This window comes from Cervus canadensis, chromosome 14 (assembly GCF_019320065.1).
Source record: "Cervus canadensis isolate Bull #8, Minnesota chromosome 14, ASM1932006v1, whole genome shotgun sequence".
Lineage (NCBI taxonomy): Eukaryota > Metazoa > Chordata > Mammalia > Artiodactyla > Cervidae > Cervus > Cervus canadensis.
In genome coordinates this window covers 2840574-2846573 of record NC_057399.1, presented here as the reverse complement: position 1 = coordinate 2846573, position 6000 = coordinate 2840574, and positions in this window count along the sequence as shown.

Sequence of the window (6000 nt, the reverse complement as noted above, 5' to 3'; positions counted from 1 at the left end):
GACACCCTGGGGGCAGAGCTAGTGTAGAGGACAGAGTGTAAATGACAGAATCAGAAAACAAACAAATTAAACCTCAGATCTGAAACCCCAGGCCCCCGATCACAGCGAGGGAGATGCTTGCCCAGGATAACCCAGCAGCGGGGAAGTGGCCGAGCGCAGGCCCCAAGCACCACTGCTCACCCGCTCCGGCCTGCGGCCACGTGTCTGCCCCTCCCGTCCGACCCCGCCCTTCCCGTCCCGACCCCGCCCCTCCCATCCGACCCCGCCCCTCCCGTCCGACCCCGCCCCTCCCATCCGACCCCGCCCCTCCCGTCCCGACCCCGCCCCTTCTCCTTCCCAGGATCCCTGGCATCTGGTCCTGATGGCGCCTTTCTCTCCACAGGTTCTGTCGGAGCATGGTTTCGGCCTGATCACCACGGACATCCGGGAGGGACAGACCTTTTACTACGCGGAGGATTACCACCAGCAGTACCTGAGCAAGAACCCCGACGGGTACTGCGGCTTCGGGGGCACCGGAGTGTCCTGTCCCCCGGGTATTTATTATGGACGCAGAATTCACATGTTGGAACCCTAGCCCCCAGCATGGCTGTTTTTTGATGGTGACAACTAAGGAGAGAATGAGCTTCCCAAGTGGTGATAATGGTAAAGATGCCAGCTGCCAATGCAGGAGACATAAGAGACCCGGTTCCATCCTTGGGTCCGGAAGATCCCCTGGGGGAGGGCATGGCAACCCACTCCAGTATTCTTGCCTGGAAACTCCCATGACAGAGGAGGCTGGTGGGCTATAGTCCATACAGTTGCAGAGAGTTGGTCACAACTGAAGCCAGTTAGCTTGGTTAGCATGCATGCCGGGAAAGAATTATGGCTAAATGAGGTCACAAGGGGCAGGGATGTCTCACTCACTACCTGAATCCACAGGGAGGCCATGCAAGGCCACAGTGTGAAGGCAATGGTCTGCAAACCTGTAAGAGGGGCCTCCCCAGGAACTGGGTCAGCTGCCACCTGGATCTTGGACTTCCAGCCTCCAGCACTGTGAGAAGATAAATTTCTGTTGTGTAAGCCAGCAGTCTATGGCATTTCATTAGGGCAGCTCGGTTTGACTAAGCCAGAATGAAAAAGGAATCTCTCCCTATGTGGTCGGCCCTTGAGGTCACAACAAAAACACTTGAAAGGAAGCAGGCAGTTGTTTTGTGGTTCACAGTGGCTTTTTGAAATGCACAAAAGCATTTTTCAAGTCTGGTCTTTGAGATATAATTTAGGAAATTAACTTTTTTAAGACATATGGTTCCATGAATTCTGACCACTGCCATATGGTTGTGTAACCACCACCACAATCAAGGCATAGCGCTTTCCACCACCCCAGGAAGTTCTCGGGTGCCGCTGGGAACCCGGCCCCTGCCCCAAATCACAGCCTCTGGCGACAGTTGGTGTGCTGTCTCTGCCTGTCTGTGCAGCATATGGAAGGGAGTAGCTAGCCAGCCTCTTCAACTCAGCAGAAGGCCTTGGAGGTTCCTGTTGTCAGTGGCCTGTTCCTTTTCGTTATTCGGGGCTATTGCTGTTGTCTGGATGGACCACTGATAGACAGGTAGGGTGCTGTTTTTAAGTCAGTCATGTCTGATTGTTTTGTGACCATATGGACTCTAGCCCACCAGGCTCCTCTGTCCATGGCATTCTCCAGCCAAGTATACTGGGGTGGGTTGCCGTTTCTCCAGAGGATCTTCCTGACCCTAGGGATCGAACCAACATCTCCTGCATTTACAGGTGGATTCTTATCTGCCAAGCCACCAGGGAAACCCATGTAGGGCGCTAGTTTTCAGTAATTATTTATAAAGACTCCCTAAGCATTGTGTACCACACCACGCATGTCTTAGTGTGGACATGTGTCTTCCTGCAATGGTGTTTTGATAAAAATGTGAATTCGTGCATACATGTGCTGGGATATTGGGAATTCTTGAGGGTCTGAACGACGATTGTGCACATGCTGTGTTCTCCTGTTCAGAAGTTCAGGGCGAGCCATGGAAGCCATGTAGTTAAGCCAGGTGACCTTGTGAATCCTTTACTTATGTCCTGTCCACCGTATATGAACTTGTGCCCTCCAGGGCCCCAAAGTTTGCAAACACTTAGAGCTGCAATGAAATATTTCTCTCCGCTGAGCCCAAATTCATGTTGCTTTCCAAAGAACAGAGATAAGAGGCTGTGTCTCCCATTTTCAGGCCCCCTCCTGGCAGAGAAAAGATTTGAGTTAGGTTGATGAATTCTAACTTAGGACTCTGAGTCTGTGCTTGCTCCACGGTGTCACCTGATTTGTTAGGATCAGCAGCCTTGGGTCCCTTCTGAAGAATACCTTCAGCTCTCTCTTTTACTACTGCATCAGTGAATCTGAGATGCCTCGATTTACAGGAGACCAGCTGGTGTGGAGTCCTTCCACTCTGCTGCCCTCCACCTCGCCAGTTCCACACTGACCTCCGCATCCCAGAGGACTGGCTCGTGGAATCATCAGCTTCCGGTCCAGGAGGCCTCCTGGCTGTCTTGTCTGGACAGAGCTGGCTCCACCCAGTGCCCTATTGTGACCTGGGCAGCAGGCTGGGCCGTAAGAGTGCGGGCACAGACAGCGAGGCCCTGAGGGGTCCCTCTGAACTGCACACGAGCCAGCCTGCCTGAAGCCTCTCCATGGGCTTGAGTCAACAGCAGGCCAATGACAGGATGGGGGACGGAAGAGCCGCGCTCCTGCTGCCGGTCGCTCTGCTGCTGCGCTGGCCACACAGCAGTCTGGGACGTAGGTCTCTGCTGGTGTCCGTGGTCTGTGCCTCTCGCTCCTTGGCCACCAGGTGTATCACCTGGGAGCTTGTTCCAGGGGTCAGGCTCTAGGGTGCAGATTCTGTAGTTCTGGGTGGGATCCGTGGAACTGCCCCTTCAGTGAATCTCATGACAGGGCCCTGGACCAGACTCTCAGATCATTGGTCCCCACATACCCCCAACTGTGGAGAAGCCTGGTGTGTGTTACATCAATGTTAGGTACCAGTTTTCCAGAGTGAATGGCCAAAGTAAGTAAACCCCTTGAGAAGGGTACCCAGCTGTCCATCTGAAGATGCTAACTAGCCCTGTCCTGCAGCTTTAAGGCCCCATGTGATCCTTAAAGAGGAATTTCTCTGCTGTTTTCTCTTTGAAAACATTCTGAAGGATCATGTGGAGCCTCATTGGTCTAATGCAAAGCATAAATAATAGAAGCTCTAATGAAGGCAATGTCTTAATACCTACCATGGATTCATCTCCCTGGGTCTGAAGAACTTATGGAGATGCGTGTTATATTTTCAATTTGTTGGTTGACAGATAGCAAACCTCTATTACATGCTGGGAGCTGTTTATTTTTTAAAATTGGAGGATAATTGCTTTACAATGTTGTGTTGGTTTCTGCCGTACAACAAAATGAATCAGCCTTAAGTGTACGGGGTGCCCTCCCGCCCACCCCATCCCACCCCTCTAGGTGGTCACAGAGCACTAGGTTGCACTCCCTGTGTTATAGAGCAAATCGGGAGCTGTTTGAGGAGAGAGATGTTTTTTGGTTTTGTCTTTGTTTTGGCTGTGCTGTGTGATCTTAGTTCCCTGACCAGGGATCACACCCATGCCCCCTGCAGTGGAAATACAGAGGCTTAACCACTGGGCAACCAGGGAATTCCAGGAGAGAGATGTTTTACAGCAGAGAATGACATATCAATTCCTACCCTTAAGGAGTTTTACTGTCTAGCATCTGGAGGGAAGTATTAAACATAGAAATGAGTAAATATAAGTTAATTCTTGTTCCTGTTAAATGGTATGAAACATATAAAACAGGCTAATGTGATGGGAGATCTGCAGGGGAGTGCTGAGACTGTCCTAGGAGGCAGTCATGGAAAGCCTTCCTGGGACGACAAGCCTTGGGTGGAGACCCATCCTATGAAAAGGAAACCTATTTCCAAGCAGAAGTGACAGCAAGTGCAAAGGTCTTGAGCTGTGAATGAGTCCAGTGTGTTTTAGGGGTAGACAGGCTGGTATAGTTGGAGCAGAGTGAATGGGGGGAGGGTGCTGGAGTGGGCTCATAAAGGCACAGTGAGGACTTTGGGATTTTATTCCCGTGACAGTGGGAAGCCATCAGAGTCTAAATGGGAGAGTGAAAAATGAGATGCACTTGAGAAAGACATTCTGGCTGCTCCAGAGGACAGACTGTGGGGGTGCAAGAGTGGAAGTGGGGAGAGGCATTAGTGGGCAGGACAGGATAATGGCCAGGCTGGGTTTATAGCCAGAGGGATGCAGAGGAGTGGCTGGCTTCGGTTTCAACACTGTTTGGTGATGTTGATGGAACTGGTCGCATGTGGGGAGTGAGAGAAAGAGATAACTCAAGGATAACTCCAGGCCGATCTTCTTGCCTAAGCAAATAGATGGGTGTGGTACTATCCCTAGAACTGTGCCAGGCACACGAGAAAGACATAGAAGTGAGGTTAGGCAAGTAGACGGTTCAGTTTGGGCTGCTTTAATTTGAGGCTCCTCTTAGATGTTCTTGTGAACTATGGAATAGGGCAGTTGTTAAGGGGGGAGCTCAGCAGAGAGGCCTGAGGGGGTAAGCATGAGAGCTTTGGCCTGTATAATGGTGATACTTGAACTTGGGCTGGGCTGGGATACTTCAGCCAAAATGCGTAGGGAATGAAGTGGTCTGAGGACTCAGCCTTGAGTTTTGGAAGAGGAGGTGGACTCAGGGAAAGAGTATGAGAAGGAATGGCCACTGATGTGGGAAGACCAGCAAGGACATCCTCCCAAGGAAACAGTGCACAGAGGTAACCCCAGATTGAACCAAGAGTCTTGGGCTCAACTCAGACTCCCTGATCCAGACTTGAATGAAACCAAACGTCATCCCTTTAAATTGATGTGACATGAAAAAATAGGCAGCAGATTGTGTTAATACTTATCTTTGTATTGAAGATGAGAGGACAAAGGCTCAGAGAGGTTAAATCAGTGGCTCTAAGACACACAGCAAACAGTGGGGCCAACTCAGAACTTCTGACTCCAAACCCTACTTCTTTCCCTCCCCACCAGGTTCCCTGCCAGGCAGAACTTTCCACGCTAAAATCTGGAAGACCTGAGTTGTCTCTCCAGTCATGTTTCTCCTTCTCTCATGGTGACATATACCGAAAGGGTCTTTTGGGGGAAAAAAAGATTTTTTGAGACATCCTGAAGGTGCAGGCAAAGAAAAAACAAGTAAAAACCTGAGATGAGACCTCCCTATCTTAATCTGTTTGGTCACACCTCTGGACCTGGATCAATTAGTCACCTGGGGAAAAAAATCTATAGAGTTTGTGGTAATTTCATTCCAGTGGGATTTGTAAGGGAAGATCTACAAATTCCCCCACCAGGAGTTTTGCTCTGTGGTGCTGGCAGACCCAAGGCTTCTTTCAGTTTTCTATCTGCAGATTATAGAAACCACTTAGGATCCCAGCATCTTTGTGTATGTGTTAGTCACTAAGTCATGTCTGACTCTTTGTGACTCCATGGACTATAGCCTGCCAGGCCTCTCTGTCCGTGGAATTCTCCAGGCAAGAATACTGGAGTGAGTTGCCATCTCCTTCTCCAAGGGACTCTCCTAAAATTCACAACCATGTGTCTCTTATTTTCCAAGCCAGTCCCAACTCTCATTTTCTGCAAAGTTGAGCCATTGAGATGCAAAAATATAGAATTTTTGTACTCGCACAAGATTTTTTTGTGTAAATACATGCACATTTCAATTTGCATGACCACTGACCACTGCACTTAAACTGTGGTACTTAAAATCACATACCTCTTAAACAAAAATTCAGAATGAGGAAGCTAAAGTTTGCTTCAATGTTTACATATAAGACTCAGAATAAAAACAGTTATGTTTTATATTAACATAAAATGAGAGGATGGACCTTCAGATTTCTGCATGGTTTTCCTAAAGATGTGGCATCAGACTTGCTCAGATCCAGTATTGAGGGGTGAAGACCATATGGC